At 41.8% G+C, this 17,429-nt stretch overlaps 1 protein-coding gene and 1 long non-coding RNA gene across 8 annotated transcripts in view; one reads left to right on the top strand and one right to left on the bottom strand.

Moving 5' to 3' along the window:
- The window catches only part of LOC135233747 (uncharacterized), a 789,909-nt gene that overhangs the window by 498,023 nt on the left and 274,457 nt on the right, over positions 1 to 17,429 (top strand). The window lies entirely within an intron of this gene.
- Positions 1,541 to 5,336, bottom strand: LOC135233077 (uncharacterized). The gene is made up of 2 exons (XR_010323755.1): positions 5,187 to 5,336; positions 1,541 to 2,356 (listed from the first exon to the last, which is right to left on the bottom strand). It is a non-coding gene; the product is annotated as an uncharacterized LOC135233077 (long non-coding RNA).

The raw sequence follows: 17,429 nt of genomic DNA, 5'->3' as shown, positions 1-17,429 counted from the left end.
TATTTCTAGGACATTTTATTTTCTTACATTTTATTTCCTCCTCAGAAGAGACAAACCATATGACACAGGACACCATATCCAGGGTTGGAGACCCTGCATGCCTAACATTTCCCATTACTTTAGTTTGAATGCAATCTTTAGGTAGGCCAGCCCTTGCCATAAATTAGTCTGACCCCCCTTCCCTTCTCTCCTAAACCTTAACCCGGCATCACCCAATCAGGGCAAACATCCTCAAGCCATGCTGGGTAAGGTATTTAAGATTGCCACAGGAAAAAGTTGTTGTGTTGCGTTTGGTTTCAGAGCCTGGAAGAAGAAGAGTTTTCCTCTTTTTATTTTGGTGGTGGTTCCTAGGTTGTGTGTGTTTAGCTGGTTTACTTGTGGCGCTTATACTGGAAGTGGGTGATACTTTGGCAAGGTCTGGCCGATCCGTTTCCCTCTCTCGCTCTCACTCTCTCTCTCTCTATATATATATAGCCTATATGTTCTGGTATTTCTAGGTTAGTTGTTTAATGTTTTGCTGTATGTCTTCTGTTGTGTAATTTAGAAGTAGTGTGCCTGCATTCAATAAAGAATGTATGTTTTCAATTCATTAATATAATTGACTGCTTCTTATTGAATTCAATTATTTAATCTGAAAACCTGATATACAGCTTGTTTTGACTTGTTGGTTAATTCCACCAGTTTTCTGTATCAAAGAATTCAGCGATTTAATTGATAATTCTAATTTTAAACATAATTATTAAATTTAATAAAATATATTTTACATGTAGGTTAAGGTTTCTAGCATGAAATAGCCTATCACTTGGTTCAGTATTCAGAGTGCTGAACATTTTAACAAGGACATTGACTGTTGGAACCGCTGGATTCAGAAATTAAACATATTCTTAATTAATCCTTGCTTGTCCGACAATATATATATATATATATATATATGGGGGTTTCTTCAACTAGGAGCACTTTTGTCCTTGTGAACTTATAAAAAAAAAACTTGTTCAAATCACACTTACCACAGTCTCATAAGTTTACCTAATTTGTCTAGTTTTAAGGTCCAAGAGAGGACGCGCTGCCATCACAAGATAATTTGGTCATTTTTGACATTTTTTCTGACCCGTAATGAACAAATGTCATTTCCACCACAACTAAATATATGACTATTATTTAAAAATAGTATGACATATGTCACCCCATAATAATATATGACTATTTTCATAACTAGTTTTGCCAGTTGATACCTTTTTACAATTATTATACATTTGCGAATTAAATTTATTAAATGTCACAAGGGCCAAATGGCTTAACGTACATCCACCACAATCTGAAATATAATGTTGGCTTGGGTAGATACTGTTTTGAAATAAATAAATGTTATTATTGCATTAAGTAGAGTATGGTCTCCAAAATTGTGGAGAATTGTTTAATGTATGGTTGTAACTTTTTGAATATTTCCCAAAAATGTGTGCGGTGATGGAAATGACAGGGTGCTGTGGAAATGACATTGTGTTGCGGAAATGACAATTAATGAACACGGATGTAGAAAATATTCAATTGAAAACAGTAGAAACATTTATTTGAAACATTTTTGTTGAACTGTCGTGAGACAAAACTGCTTTTACAATGCAAAATAATGGCACGGAAAAAATGTACATAAGCAATGATACATCCAAATTACATCAAATAATTGTGACAGTTGGATGTATATTTTAAAAATTTGAATTGGTTTCTTAGATGAACAGATGTATGAGTTACTGTATAGAACTTGAACAACACCCATTGGAAATGTACCTCATACTTTCAACGCATAGTGTGTGTAAAGTGTGTGTGTGTGCGTGCATGTGCGTGGATGTACGTGCGGCACATGTGTGTGTGAATGTCTGAATGTAATTAAAGGCCAAATCTAGTCAAGGATTTGACTAATTTCTTTCCAGACTGACACTGCAATCTCCTTGTGCCGTTTGGTCACTGGTACAGGCTCAGGGATAAGGCCTATTACTTTATCAGATTGGTACCAGATGATGTCATCTCTCTCTGGCCAATAGAATCGATTGTTACCTATGCGGCTCATTGTTTTAACAAGAGCACCGGTGTAACCATCGATATCTTGAATGATACCCGGGTACACATCTCCGTCATAATTGACGGCACACCACTGACCAATAAGCCCCTCGTGTAAGTCCGGAATGTGCTGCAGACTTAAATTGTGGGATGTGTTAGGATGTGATGTGCTGGTTGAGGGGCAAGCTTCCTCCCATGGCTGAAACATTGCGGTTTCTGGATTGTAACATTTACAGCCATGAGGTGCCAAGCAAAAACAGCTCAGGATCCTCCAGGACATCTGGCTTGGCCGTTCAGAGATTATCTGAAAGGACAGAAAAAAATGTGTCAGAGCATTAAATTAATAACAGCAATTATGTGTTGTGAAACGACTGAAAACGTATTTCATGTTCCATTTATGTTTGTATGTTTATTTTCCATTACCTGATGAATCTTCATTGTTCCACGGATTGTCTGCAGCTGAGATGGCACATGAACATCCAGTGCCTCAATGTCATCTGTAGGACGGAGTGTGGCACAGTGGGTAAGGAACTGCGCTTGTAACCGAAAGGTCGCAGGTTCGATTCCCGGGTAAGGACACTGCCGTTGTACCCTTGAGCAAGGTACTTAACCTGCATTGCTTCAGTATATATCCAGCTGCATAAATGGATACAATGTAAAGTGCTATGTAAAAAAAAAAAAAGTTGTGTAAGTCGCTCTGGATAAGAGCGTCTGCTAAATGCCTCTAATGTAATGTAATGTAATGTAATCTGGCCCAACATAGAAAAGCTCTATGGTGGACTTTTGCTGCTGAAGCTCCTCAAAGAGCACTCGAGCATTTGGTATGTCCTTCCCTCTAGCTATCAGGTCATCAGCTCTTCTTTTTACTACTGCCCCTATCCCATCAGCAGGGCCTTTTCCATGGCCAGCCTCCAGAAAGTTCCAAGTCACTTTCTTCCAGCCCATTTGATATGGCATGTTGGTTAAGAGGTAGAAATTTTTTTTGGATCGGTACTGTGTCGTCGGCCCATCACTGACAAAGTGCAGTACTGAAGCAGTGGGATGTTGATCCTTCAGGTAAGTGAGAACCTTTGATAGATGAGCCCAAATAGCTGAGGGGTCATGGCGAAAAGAGGAGCTGATAGAGCAGACTGAAATGACACCCTTTTTGGTATAGGCCACACCAGTGTGAAGCGAGGCCTGTTTGTGTGAATCCCCAAAATGAACCGCTTGGATTTCACTGCTGTATTTGCAGAGAAAGTTCTCTGCAAAGTCAATATGCAGGACAATCTCATCTTCACTGACATTTTCTTTAAGACCACGAAGAGCAGCGTACTGGTGTCTGATGTTGTAGACATGCTTCCCCAGCCTTTCGTTTAGTCCTGTTGAAAAGTCTTCCAGCAAGGTATGGAGAGTACCATCAATCTTCTCCTTAACTGTCAAGTGGGCTATGAATTTTTCTTTTGTACCATCCTTCTTGTTCTTCTCTCTCTCTTCAGCTTTTCCCTTCCATTCATACCAAGATGTTTGGGCACCTGGGTCAAAGGTTGAGGTTTCCAGCTCTTTAGCTACACAAACGGGACATTCCCTGTACATACATTCTTTGGTGTAGTTATCACAACACAAAGAGACAATCAAATCTTCAATTTTGCTGCTCTTGATAACTTTGTGATATAGCAGCTTGTCTGCCATAAACTGGAGATTGGCATGTGTCTTGCAGAGGCATGTGTCTCTGTCCTTAACTGTGGGCTTCACAATCCAAAAAGGACGTCTCTTGCAGAATTCACTGTATGAAATCCTAATCTCAGGATACTCCTTCCTAAACTTCTCATTAAGTTTGTCCAGGGGCTCATTTAGGAATCGTTTTTGCCTTTTCATTTTGCTTTTTGTTACAGTCTCCTTTTTTCCAGTTGTTGCTCTGCTGTTCTCATCTCGTTCTAAGAATTGTTTGATTTTTTCATCTGTGGCTGTGCTGATACTGTTCTTTTGCTTCTTCCTAGTGTACTGAAGTTCTGTTGACCTTTTTTCATTATTTCTCATTCTTCCCAGTGAAAATCCAAATTCTGTTTGTGCCATTTTGAGTAGTCGATACTTTTTAAGGATTTTTCCTGCTATTATCTTTGAAATCAGTTGTTGGTCTCTTTCTGACTGGAGAGTTTGATATCTTTCTCTCAGCTCTGCAATCAGTGCATTATGGAACACTAAGGTTCTTCTTAGAGTGTTTTGTGTTGTTGCCATTTGGCGTTTTGATTTAGTATTTGGGGAGTCAGCCTTTTTAAGTTCTTTTACCAACCGATTATATCGTTTACGGTACTTCTGCACCTTCCGCAAAGCACTTTCAAGCTTGACATTGCTTTGATACAGAGACATATATACTTTTGAACGGTTTCTTAAAACCCTTTTCCTTCCCCTCTGTTTTTCTGTTTGTGGTCGGGCAGAAGGTGGCGTGGCAGTTAAGTCAACAACCTGTTCTGGCTGCAAGGCATCTGGAGAGTGTGGTGGTGTGGTGGTAGAAAGGTAGACCTGCATCGAAAGTGCTTTTTTGATTTTCTCACGTCTACTTTTTTGGTTAATTCTCCACTGTCTCCTTTTTTTTCTTTGTTCTCGCTTTGGCACATCTGATATTGCCTTCACTACCCCTCTTTTTTTTTCCTCAGGTATCTCTCCCTGACTCTTTTTAGCCGCTCTTGATATTTCACTGGATCCGCTTTTATTTTGTCCCTATAGGCCTGAGACCTTTCAGCTATTGTTTTACGTGGCATCTTAAAAACAGACAAAAAATTATTTTTAATTAATATATAAACATAGTATTACACATCTATTTTTACAATCCATATGTGCGCCCTATCAACATAGATAGCTCGGGTTTATGTGTTAACACACTGCCTTTCTCATTTCCACCACACTCTTGTCTTTTCCACCACAGAGGGGAGTGAGGTGGAAATGACTGTGATGGAAATGACATTTCTACAGTATTTTGTGAAAAACTTCAAGGTAGCTTGACATATTAGCTTTGATTTGATAGCTAGCATATGATGCACGCAAAATACACTTATTTAGCTTAAAAAATCTATCCTCTTACAAACTTCCATGAAGGTACAGCATGTTTGGAAATGACATACAATAAAAATATTGTCTGTTCAAGCAATATTTACCTTTATTTTTCTTCAATAGCTGTACATGAAAATGTACATCTCCTCCATATCAGACATGTGCTCCGTTGCCACTGTCTACTTCCTTAGCAACCACCTAAAAAATCTCTCATACAGACTTTTTAAAGGGAAATTACACTGCTGTGGTGGAAATGACGGTGATACTGTGGGACAACTATATTTTGTGTAAAAAATAATATTGACAACTGTCTCACATTAAATACTAAAATGTTTTTTGATTATTTGAGTATTACTTTGTTCAGCAACATTAAATGTTTTCATATAAATTGTGTTTTTACACTTTATTTTCATTGTTGAATTTTAAAAGTCTGGGTGTGGGACAAGGGCAAAACAGTGATATTGAACCCTATAAGGCTGTTGAAAAGTAAGAAAAAATCATAATGGACACATGGTAAAAAGTTTCAAAGATGGTTTTATTGTTAATTTAACAAAGAGAGAGGGAATTGTACAAAATGATATGTATTTTTTAAAATATGACCAAAGGACATGAAAGTGCTTGTAGTCTAAGAACCACCCATATATATATATAGATTAGCTGTAGCCTATATGACAAAAAATGGCCAGAGTTAAATCCAGATTGCTAGCTACAGATCATTCAGAGAAATTAAAGGCATAAAAACTGCTGAATTAACATATTAAACTCATATAAAACAAGATACGTATAATGCCAGAGAAAATACACTTAAAGTTTATAAAAATATTTACCTGGTTGCGCCTGATGTAAACAGTTCCTCAGATTAGATCGTCTACCGTAATTTAAACCGGTGAACGTTAGTTGGCTACCTTGTTTGAAGCTGACGGGTCTTAACAAAGGTAACTAGCTAGCTGAAACAATGTTAAAATGAATATTTCTTTACATTTGGTAACATTACCGTACTTATCCGTAGCTAGCCAGCAAGGTAATTTTGCTCGTCGTAGCTTTTTCCCTGTTATCATTCAGTGAAATTTGCGATTATCTTTACCTACCGACGCATCTCTCAGCCCGAGACAGTCGAGCACGCGATTGGTTAATTCTTGGTAAATTCATTGTAGACATACGCGCCCTGATTGGCCGCGTCTTTCAATTCTTGGTAGTGAAGGGCGCCCTGATTGGCTAGTGCCTTCAATTCTTGGTAGATAGTAGGTAGCGAACAAGGATTTGATAGAATCTGACTACCAAGAATTACAGAGACTCACGGTTTCCTCAGGGCCTAACTAAAAATACAACATTTATACTGTTGCTTTTGCATCTGTAAAATATTTCCAGGACAGTTCCGCTAGCTACCTTGTGTGTGAGTAACTTCCCATTCTTGTATGTTGAGAGAACCGTGTTTTTCATTACATACATATTACTGCAAGAATGTTTTTGTCTTTCTGTAAACCAGTGTGATAAGAGCTGGCATCAGTAGATGGCAGTGGCCGCCAGTCAGTGTGAGATTCGCAGGCACAGGACGTCTTGTTACCAGGAATATTAGCAAGAACCTAAGCGAGTGTCTGTCTATGTGGTCAGCAAAAAGCTTTTATGTTTTAGTTGCAGGTAAGACCGCATTTTCAATAGTTTTAGTATGCATACGAATTCCTGTTGATTTTATATGCTTATACACAACAATTTTGTAAGATATTGGCTAAACTGGTTAGTAATCTAACTAGTTTCTGTGCTAGCCGCAGGCTATATTGTTGTTCACATGGTTAAAATTAGGGTGCTTTCGCACCAGGATCGTTTGGTCCGGATTTTCTGAACTTTTTGCTAAGTTCGGATCTTGTTGACTGGTGTGAACTCGCCATGTGGACTCTGGTCCGAACCAAAAAAGTGCAACAGGTTAGTGAAAAATCCACTTTATTCAGACCGTGGTTAGGATCTTTTGTGGTGTGAAAGCAATTTCTATGAAGTCCGAACCAAACACAGGAAATTATGACATGCGCGCAATGTATTATCGGTTCGCAGTGGGTGGTTTCGGTTGTGTTTTCACTTTACAGCAAGAAGAAAATTTAGCTACAGCTTGCTAGCTACCGACAAATGAGTCGTGGGCTGACGTGGAGTGACAACGAGATAAAATGCCTCATTGATATATGGGCTGATGATATTAAAACACAGCTAGAAAAAACGCACAAAAATGCAGATACGTTTAAAATCTTTAGCCGACGAATGAACAACATGGGGTTCCACAGAAGTGCAGAGCAGTGCCAGTTGAAAGTTAAAAAGCTCCGCCAACAATATACGAAACTACAAGACACCCTTAGGAGGAGTGGCAGTTCTGGAGATGTAATCGATGATTTCCCATACTACTGCGTTATTGACAAGATTCTGGGGACCAGACCTTCTTTAACCCACCCAGAATAATCGAGTCATCCGTCAGCAATTCCGCCTGTTCTGGATTTTCAGTAAATCAAACGGACGAAAACAGTGGTGAGTTCAGTATTCATTACAGTTTTTACATTGTCCAGGCTTTGTTTAATGTACACTACATAAATACTTTATGTTCTCAACACTGCAGCCTATATTTTCAATTCACTAATAACAGTTGTTTGTTCACTGACACAATTTCCTTATCTGAATAGCCTCGGTAGGTATTCTTTTTGTAAACATTTTGTAAATATTGATAACTTAAAGGTTTGTATATTAAGTTCTGTATATTATGAGCACAGCAGTGATGCAAAGGGCAGCCGGAACAAGAGCCATCAAGCATGGGCTGTTCCGAGGGCACAAAGTCGGAAAAGAAAAAGTAATACTCTGCAGGCATATTTTGATAAACAGCTTGAGGAGACAGAGCAAAAACGTCAAAAAGATTAAGATACAGCACTGCAAAACTGGATGAAAGCACAAAATGATTCTGAAGAGCGTCATTTTCGGGCAATGATGGAACAACAACAGATCAATAACAACTTGTTCTTCAGTCTCACGCAAATGATGGTTTCTTCATTGTCTCCTCCAGGCCAGCAGCCAGCAACACCACTGCTTGCACACTCCATTCCACAAGTGCCCCCACATTCTATGTCACCAATGCTCCCACACTCTGTAATCCTACAGCCCTCATACTCAGTGCCACCAATGCCCTCTCACTCTCCAACCCCAGGGCCCCTACCAATGGCCTCACACTTTCCAACCTCAGGGCCCCAACACTCCATGCCACCAATGCCTTCACACTCTTCAACCTCAGGGCCCCAATACTCCATGCCATCAAAGCCCTTGCACTCTTCAACTCCAGGGCCCTCACACTCCATGCCACTAGGGCACGTGCCCCTACTGCCCATGGCATTTTCAGCCCAACAGCACATGAGCCAGCCCATGCATTTGGAAAAAGATAGTCCAGGCTCATCATCTGATGTATACATACAAGACCTCTCCAAGTCACATAGTAGCACACAATCTGTGTCTTCTATATTGCATTCGATCAACACAACAATGATTAAGCGTTACTATTCGCAAGTCTACCATTAGCAGATACCTTTTAAGTGCATTTGTTTGGTTTTGTTGACTGGTCAGTTATTTGCACTGTGTGGGTTCTACATTCCGTGTTCAACAATGGAATATTTTTTAGTTTGCTTTCATTTACTTATCAGGCAATTCTTTTTTTTCTTTAATAGAATGTTTATATTTTTACCAGCTGACACATGATTGTGTCATGTGAAAACATGATAGACAAGCAATATACTTTGCACTGTTTTGTCACTTTATTTTATTATTTTAATTTGCGAAAGAATAAATGTGCCTGAAAATTGTTCATAACATACAGGACCTATAAAAAAGTTAAAGCATAAACTGTTTAACAATGGTTCTTTATAACTGCATGTTGACTATAAAGAACATCTTCAACATGGTAACAGTTAAGAATACAGTGTCCTCCTTAAACAAAACTATCTGAAAGCTATGTACAACTGAATCTTTTAAAAATACAGTATGTTAAATAACTCTCAAAATCCCCACAAGTAATTTCTTCCTGCTCATGAGTAGCCTATAAATATAGCTGTAATTTTGGAATAGAAAGGTGAATGTGAAGAACAAAGGTGAACACAGAACAAAATCATTACTGTCTGACAGCCAGTTTATGCAACTCCCCAGGCTCTTTCCTTGGAGTCTGGTTAGGTAAGAAAAGCACATAACTGCTGTGCTTTTGAAAAATAAGCACACAAAGCATTCCTTATATGACCCCCCTGACTGGCCTGCTGGTGGTTTCTTGCATTATGTATGTCACCATTGTCCCCACCTATTTCATTGTCTTCCGTATAGGCTTCTTTGTTTGCCTCACAATAATTATGAAGGACACAGCATGCTGAGATGATGTCCGGGACCAGGGCAATATGAGCATCACAACGTTTAAGGAGACATCTCCATCTACCTTTTAAATGTCCAAAGGCCCTCTCAACGGTCATCCGGGTCTGACTGAGCTGGTGATTGAAATTAGTTTGTTCAGATGTTAGTCCCCTACCCTCAGGAAAGGGCTTCATCAGACAAGGGAGTAATGGGTATGCTGCATCTCCTAAGATAAGCAGAGGCATGTCTACCCCTTCAAATCTTTCAGTCCATCTCGGGAACAATGTGCCATTCTCACCTCGCTGGTAAAGAGAAGAGTTTGCAAAAGCCCATGCATCATGAACCCTTCCTGGCCAGCTAATGTTGACATCCCAGAATTTCAGGTTGCTGTCCACTACACCTTGCAGTATCACCAAATAAAAAAATTTGCGGTTATAGTAGTCTGCTGGATCATGATGTGGGGCCAGGATGCTTATGTGTCTGCCATCAATGCAGCCAATACATTGTGGGAACACCTACTTATCATGGTGACCTTGCACAATAGCCCTAAACTCATTGACAGAGGGGGTTTTGAGATATTGTGGCCTAAGCAGGTTATTGATGGCCATAACAACTTCCTGGGTGATTTGGCAGGCTGTAGATAAACCAACACCAAATAAATTTGAGATAGATCGAAACTCAACATTGGTAGCTAACCTCCACAAGCATATTGCCACACGCAGTTCTAATGGGACTGGTTGTCTGTAGTGAGTGTTCTGGCTAGTCAAAGTGGGTTGAAGTATCTCAGAGATGTAGAAAGGTGCCTTTTCTCATTCGAAAGTTAAGGAGCCATTGTCTGTCACCCCAGCGGTCACTAACATGCTGCCACCAGTTGCGGGGTCTGGGATGGGCCCAAATGTTTCTGTGACATCAGGATAAAAAGCATTAGACCTATTAGCACAAAATCCCTAAGGATTTTGTAACTTTTTATTGTAATTTTTGCAATCAAAATAATTGATTTCGCTGAGGTAAATTCCAGAATTACGCAACACATTTTGCTCTTTTTTTATCATTTTATTACATGAACCAAACTGAAATAGACATACACAAGATGTATAAAAATATAATTTGATAACCAGGCATCTGGCAAACCTAGTGTGTGTGTCACTGGCGTATCAACCTAGCTGTGGCACTAACTGATGTAGGCTACTTAATGTGCAGCTCTCATTCTATTTTAGAGCTGCTGTTGCCAGCTTGCAAATGTATTTAGGCTACTCCTTAGAAATGTTCGAGGATTATAGGCTATATCCTGGCGATCAAGAATGCCTACCTCGATACTCTGCCGTAATACTCTTCCAGAGTCATCATTCGATATAACATCAATTGCCTCCTTCTGGCCTTGAAGACAGCAGAAAGTCGATTGGCGAATCTACGCACCAAGTTGTGAATTGCACGCAGACTGGGTGCTTGACAAATGTTCATGACGGTTTATTTGCTCATAGTGTTGCTGAATGGAACACGAAAGGAACATAAACGACAAGGTCGTGATTAAATGCCAATGATTCTCCATGTTGACTGCCTTGCTGTGTTTTTTTTATACAGCCTATATATTTATTTTTACTCCCGCCTAAATCCGCCCAAAAGGTCCACTTTATATTGGGTATGTGAAACGAACAGGACCAATATAATGTAACAACAAAGAAAACTCTGGTTCGAACTTTAAAAGGACTATCATGTGTGAAAACTTTAGGTTACTATCGTAACCCCGGTTCTTTGAAACATCGAGTGGAGAGATCCACCTATGGGGGAATGACATCCTGTCATGACTCCTCAGAAGCATCTAATTGCACCTGGCTCTGACAGACAGTAGCGCGTCCAATGCTACAGGAGGCACCGCCCTCCTGTAAGAGCATATAGGACACTGCAGCACTACTACTCATCAGTGTAGAGGGGAGTCAAACTGGGACCCAGAAAAGACTGCCATTTGAACGAGCCTGCAGGCTGGGACTCATCCTGTACTTCAAAGAACCCGAGAGCCTTGTTATAAAACAATAGGTTACTCGGACTTCCTCTGGATGAGCAGGCCATTGGCTCTCTGGAATGTTGCCATCTGGACAAGACTGATAAGGGGGACTGGACTATTTGCCTATGGTTGTGTGAGCGGGCCGTTGGCTCTCTGGAATGTTGCCATCTGGACACGACTAAGATAAGGGGAACTAGTCTCTTTGTGTATGGTTGTGGGTGTGTGTGTGTTGGGGCCATTAAGGGTGAAAAGATCATCAGGCCTCTGGCAAAATGGTGGGGCAACTGCTCTTGACAGTACCACAGTGCCCTTATGTGGGCCCCTCTGTCATTACACTTTTTATTTATTTTCTGGATCTGGACTCTAAACCAGCTGTTTATCATATTTACAAACCCTGGAAAACCTTACAAACCATGCACATGTTTTCATTATATTACTGTATTATGCCTTATGTAGTAATAACATGGATTGCATGTAAAATGGTTCAACAAAAGGGTATTTTCATACAACTGCACCATAATATTACATCCCCTTGACATGTTTGGTATGGACGTATACAGGGAAATTCAAGAAATTGAATGAAATATGTTTCATACCAAATAAAATTTAATAAAACATAGTTTTTCCCTGAGTTTCTGAAACTATCACAATAGAATGTCCTCCCTGGTAATCATCTCCTTTTTCCAATTTCCCCACTAATTGTTTTGAGCCTCCGAATGGTGGGGGCCGAAATTCCAGATTTTATGATTCGTCCAGGTTAATTTATGGCAATGCCGCCTCGATCAAACACGGGATTTGGCTTAAAAGGAAGGGAGACAATCCTGTCGGGGAAGATCGCAATCGACTTCCCACACTGCGCATACTCTGTGATTTCGTGTGTAGCTGAACAGGCTGGGTAAGAACTTTTTACTCTGTATTTATGTTTTAAAACCTTCCGTATTTTAAATTGACTGTGAATTTGAAGCTAATGACCTACCTGCCTGTTAATAAATTCTTCTTATTTTTAACCTGCATGGGCTTCATTACTCTAATCCATTTTATATTCTTTTCAGCCGAAATTCCGATTAAATACTCAGGGGGACAATTCTGACTAGGACCTACTGATCAGGGGTCTAGTACAGCGAAAGTCTTTAGTGAGGTCCTCAAGTTAGATAGGCGACCACGATCTGCCCGCTAACGGGATTGGTGTTGTATTGGTTCTGGAGTTTTGGCTTAAGAGGACCCATGGGCGTTATACGCCGGTTCTTGTCAAATTCGCCTTAAGGAGCCCAATATATGCACACTGTCCTGGGCTCATAACTATCTATACACAAAGGAAAGCATGTATTATGGTGGTCAGCCTCCTACCCTCTGTAGGCTTCACCAAACTGAGATTTAACAATAGTGCTAATCCCGGGAGCATATATTGAAGAATGATGGCACAAGATAGAGTCGAGTATAACCACTCCAAGCTCCACGTATAGTTAAAACCAAATTTTAAATTATAATTTCATTTGGAGTCAGATCAGTACGAGAGTAAACCCTAGTAACTGTTACGTTTACTTGCTGTGGTCACGGATATATTTGATGTGTTGTTCTGCTCATTTGTGAATATTCTGATGCTCCCATTGGAATATTGACAGTCCGGCGACAAGTCAGATATATCTCTGACGACAGCATAGCCTGCCAGTCCTAAGTGGGATATGAAGCAGCGCATTCATATCCGACCCGTGGCGACGGAACCAGTGCATTCTTAAGTATAATTGTGCCCTGTTCTTCCGAACAGAGGAAAAATAAATAACATCTCCGTTTTTGACTCACACCAGCCAAAGGAAAACACGCGGTGCCTTCCCCTCCAGCTACAAACCCTCATTGGTCTAGCTGTGAGGTGTTTACATCAGTGAATATATTTGCTTCTCGCGTGCGGCAAGCAGGGCAGTGTTGGTGGATCTCTCCACTCGATGTTTCAGAGAACCGCGGTTACGATAGTAACCTAAAGTTCTCTTTCATCATCTCTTTTCGATATCCACCTATGGCGAGATATGGACAACTCCCAGATTGCCCTATGCTCACAGCTGAGAAACTGTCAGGCCAGCAAGGGCAGCCTCCCCCCTTGAGGGGAGGGCGTGTCTGGCACATTCCATATAAGGAAGTACTAAACACAGAGCTCACCCCCAGAACTGCATGGGCTACCAGAGTCCTGGTGATGTCCAGGCAGTAGAACCTAGCAAAGGTATGTGGAGAAGCCCAGCCTGCAGCTGAACAAATCTCCTGCAAGGAGGCCCCACGGAATAGGGCCCACGATGCAGTCATGCCCCTTGTAGAATGAGCCCTCAGGCCCGAGGGGGGTGTTATCCCCTTTGAGTCATATGCCATAGCAATAGTTTCCACTAGCCAATGAGACAGCCGTTGCTTAGAGATAACTTTTCCCTTGCAGGGCGGGCCCCAGGTGACAAAGAGCTGGTTACTCTTTCTGAATACCTTAGTCCTTGTCATATACGTGTGGAGAACACGCACAGGACATAGCAAATGCATCCTTTGATCCTCTTGAGAGGAGTAAAGTGGTGGGTGAAAAGCAGCAAGCTCCAACACCGCACATGCGAAAGCTGGGAAGCTTTTAGGTATGAAGGCTGGGTTGGGCTTAAGAGAAACCCTATCCATATTAGGGGAGAACATTGCGCACAAGGGATGCACTGAGAGCGCATGGAGGTCACGGACTCACTTAGCCGAAGCTAGAGTGAGCAGCAATGCTGTCTACGAATGGTCGTAGAGACAGAGCCTCCAGCCCCAGTGATAAATCCCAAGGAGGGATGTGCTTTTTAGCAACAGGCAGAGAATGGCGACCCCCCTTCATAAGCCTGCGAATGAGGGGGTGTTGCCCCACTTCATAGTCTTTGAAACCAACATGACAAGCAGTGATAGCTACCAGGTAGACCTTAATAGTTGAAAAGGATTTCCCTTTATCCATAAGGTTCTGTAAAAAGTACAGCATGTCAGTAACAGAGCACTGGTAAGGCACTGACTGAAGAGGTACACCATCCTTCAAATACCTGCCACTTATTTCCATAAAGTGACCTGGTAGAGGGCGTTCCTGCGCACACGTACACCAAATAAGATATACGGATTATTGGGCGTTCGCTCTATTAGAACCAGTGTATACCATCCCCAAACAGATGGGCTTGTGGAGCAGTTTAATAGAACTCTGAAGTCCATGATTCGAAAGCTCATTCACGACGATAGCCGAAATTGGGATAAATGGTTAGTCCCTCTATTATTTGCAGTGCCGGAGGTTCCCCAGGCCTCCACGGGATTTTCTCCCTTTGAGCTATTATTCGGTAGAAAACCTCGGGGAATATTGGACCTAGTTAAAGAAAGCTGGGAGGATGGTCCAAGCCCCAGAAAAAATGAGGTTATGTCCTGTGTAAGGACCCAAACGCAGACCAGGGAAATCCAAAAAACGTTGTCTTTATTCAGTTCAAGTTCAGAGCCAGGTAATCAGAGAGAGGACGGTACAAAATCGAGTTTCCAAAAGAATAGTGGTAAACAGGCAAAAAATCAAAAACCAGGAGATCCGATAGGCAAAGGTACAAAGGAACAGGCAAAAGAGAAGTCACAACAAAGCAAAGGTCAAACCAGAAAGCAATCAAACAAAAGGGGCAGGCAAACTCGAAGTCGTACGGAAAGGGCGTCTCAGGAATCTCAATAAACAAAGGCTTACAAAACATCGGCACAGTGAATATGATGAACATTCTGAAAGGAAGCGGGTGGAAAAGACTGACATTTATACACTGGGGAAGGTAACAATCAAGGAGGGGTTACGTGAGTGAGGGCGGAGTAACAAACAACATCCAGGTGAAGAAGATTAGGATAACTAATTTAATGACAGGGAACTGACAAAACGCAGACTGGAATCACATAGACAACAATGATAACAGACGGCCTGGGTTTAGCAGGTAAAACACGTGCAGAGAGAGAGAGGTGCAGTTAGAGCAAGAGACAGGTGCAGGCAATTACAGAACTCAGCGTTAGGGCAGACTAGAAAGAAAAGGGGCGGAGCTACAGCGCAGCATGGAAAAGGGGAGAATGGTTAATGTAATAGTATAGTGATCTAAACTATCAAAAACCCAAAACTAGTGTTTGTTAGTCCATTAGTAATATTCACATGTACGTCCACGTAACTCCCCTGCTCACTACCCTCCACTGGCTGCCTGTTATAGCTCGCATCAAATTCAAAACATTGGTTCTAGCATACCAGGCAGTCAAGGGATCAGCCCCAGCATACCTTCACAAGATTTTCAAACCCTACATGCCAGCCAGATCCCTCCGTTCTGCTACCTCAGGACGCCTAGCACCTCCCCCTCTTCGCACCTGCACTTCCAGAACACGTCTCCTGTCTGTTCTGGCCCCACGATGGTGGAATGACCTCCCTGTGGAGGTCAGAACAGCTGAGACTGTGAACAATTTCAAACGACGACTGAAGACCCACCTCTTCAGGCTGCACCTCTCCCCATCCCTCCCTTCCCCCCCTGTAAATGACTAAACTTAGGGGTGTAACTAGGCAGCTGTTTAATAGGTGACTTAGTTGATGCGCCAGTCTTAATGACTACTTGTATTTTTATTTATTTTTATTTTTCCATAGATTGCGTTGTTGCCGTTCTCGTTGTTAGTGTTAATCAGTTTAACCACCAGGGTCCAAGTTGAACTATGCGGTTGTTCCCTGTACTTGGACCGGTACTTCTCTCTAGGGGTTTCGTCATACTTGTTCCTGGTTATGGTTATACACTTTGTTGTACGTCGCTCTGGATAAGAGCGTCTGCCAAATGCCTGTAATGTAATGTAATGTAATGTTAGTATATTAATGAGGGTAGTACTTTACAATCTATAAATTAGTAAGGATTAGTAGAAATTAGTAAAACTAGATATAAGCAGGAAGTAAGTAAAACGAGACTGGAAAGAAAGGGGGAAACCACGAAAACCCGGAACCAGCCGAATAGTGAAATCACGCAAATACAGGGGAGTGAAGCAGCTCAGGGAACACAGACACAGAGACGGCACTGGGGAGACAAGAGACCGGGAGAACGAAAACACTGGGACGGAGGCTGTGAAAAACAATAAACCCACAGAAACACAAAACAAACACTAACAGCAAACAGATCCCAATACAGACTACAACAGAGGTGCAATACGTCATGGACCTGCGAGTAAAACTCCATACACTGGGTCAGTTGTCACGGGAGAATTTACTCGAGGCTCAGGAACGTCAGCAGAGGCACTACAATAGAGGGACGAAACTACGACAATTCTCGCCGGGAGATAAAGTCCTGGTATTACTTCCAACCTCCAGTACAAAATTACTTGCCAAGTGGCAAAGGCCCTTCGTGGTCACACGACGAGTTAGGGAGGTTGACTATGAGGTGGAGCGTGCTGATAGAGAGGGAGCGAAACAGATTTATCACCTCAATTTATTAAAAGCATGGAAAGAGGTGGTGGCTGTTTCTCTGGTAATGGTGGATCAGGAGAGGGACGAGCTGGGGCCGGAGGTATCAAATTCAATCAATCAGACCCCACCCCTTTCCGATAGCCACCTCTCACCAAGTCAGAGAGCAGACCTTGCCCTGTTGCAAAAACGGTTTGCGGATGTGTTTTCTCCCCTACCAGGGCGCACTAACCAGATACACTACCATATCGACACCCCCCCGGGAGTGACGGTACGTTCCCGTCCCTATAGACTTCCGGAGCACAAAAAGAAATTGGTGCAGGCAGAAATAAAGGCCATGCTGGAGTTGGGCGTAATAGAGGAGTCCCACAGTGCCTGGAATAGCCTCATCATGCTGGTAAGTAAGCCGGATGGCTCTATTCGGTTCTGTGTGGACTATAGGAAAGTGAATGCTGTGTCAAGTTTTGATGCTTATCCTATGCCTAGGGTCGACGAACTCATGGATCGGCTGGGCACGGCTCGTTTTTTCTCGACACTGGATTTGACTAAGGGCTATTGGCAGATTCCCTTGTCTGC

Source organism: Anguilla rostrata, chromosome 10 (assembly GCF_018555375.3).
Source record: "Anguilla rostrata isolate EN2019 chromosome 10, ASM1855537v3, whole genome shotgun sequence".
Taxonomy (NCBI): domain Eukaryota; kingdom Metazoa; phylum Chordata; class Actinopteri; order Anguilliformes; family Anguillidae; genus Anguilla; species Anguilla rostrata.
Note: the sequence above shows the minus strand (reverse complement) of the source record. Positions and strands in the feature narration are given on the sequence as shown.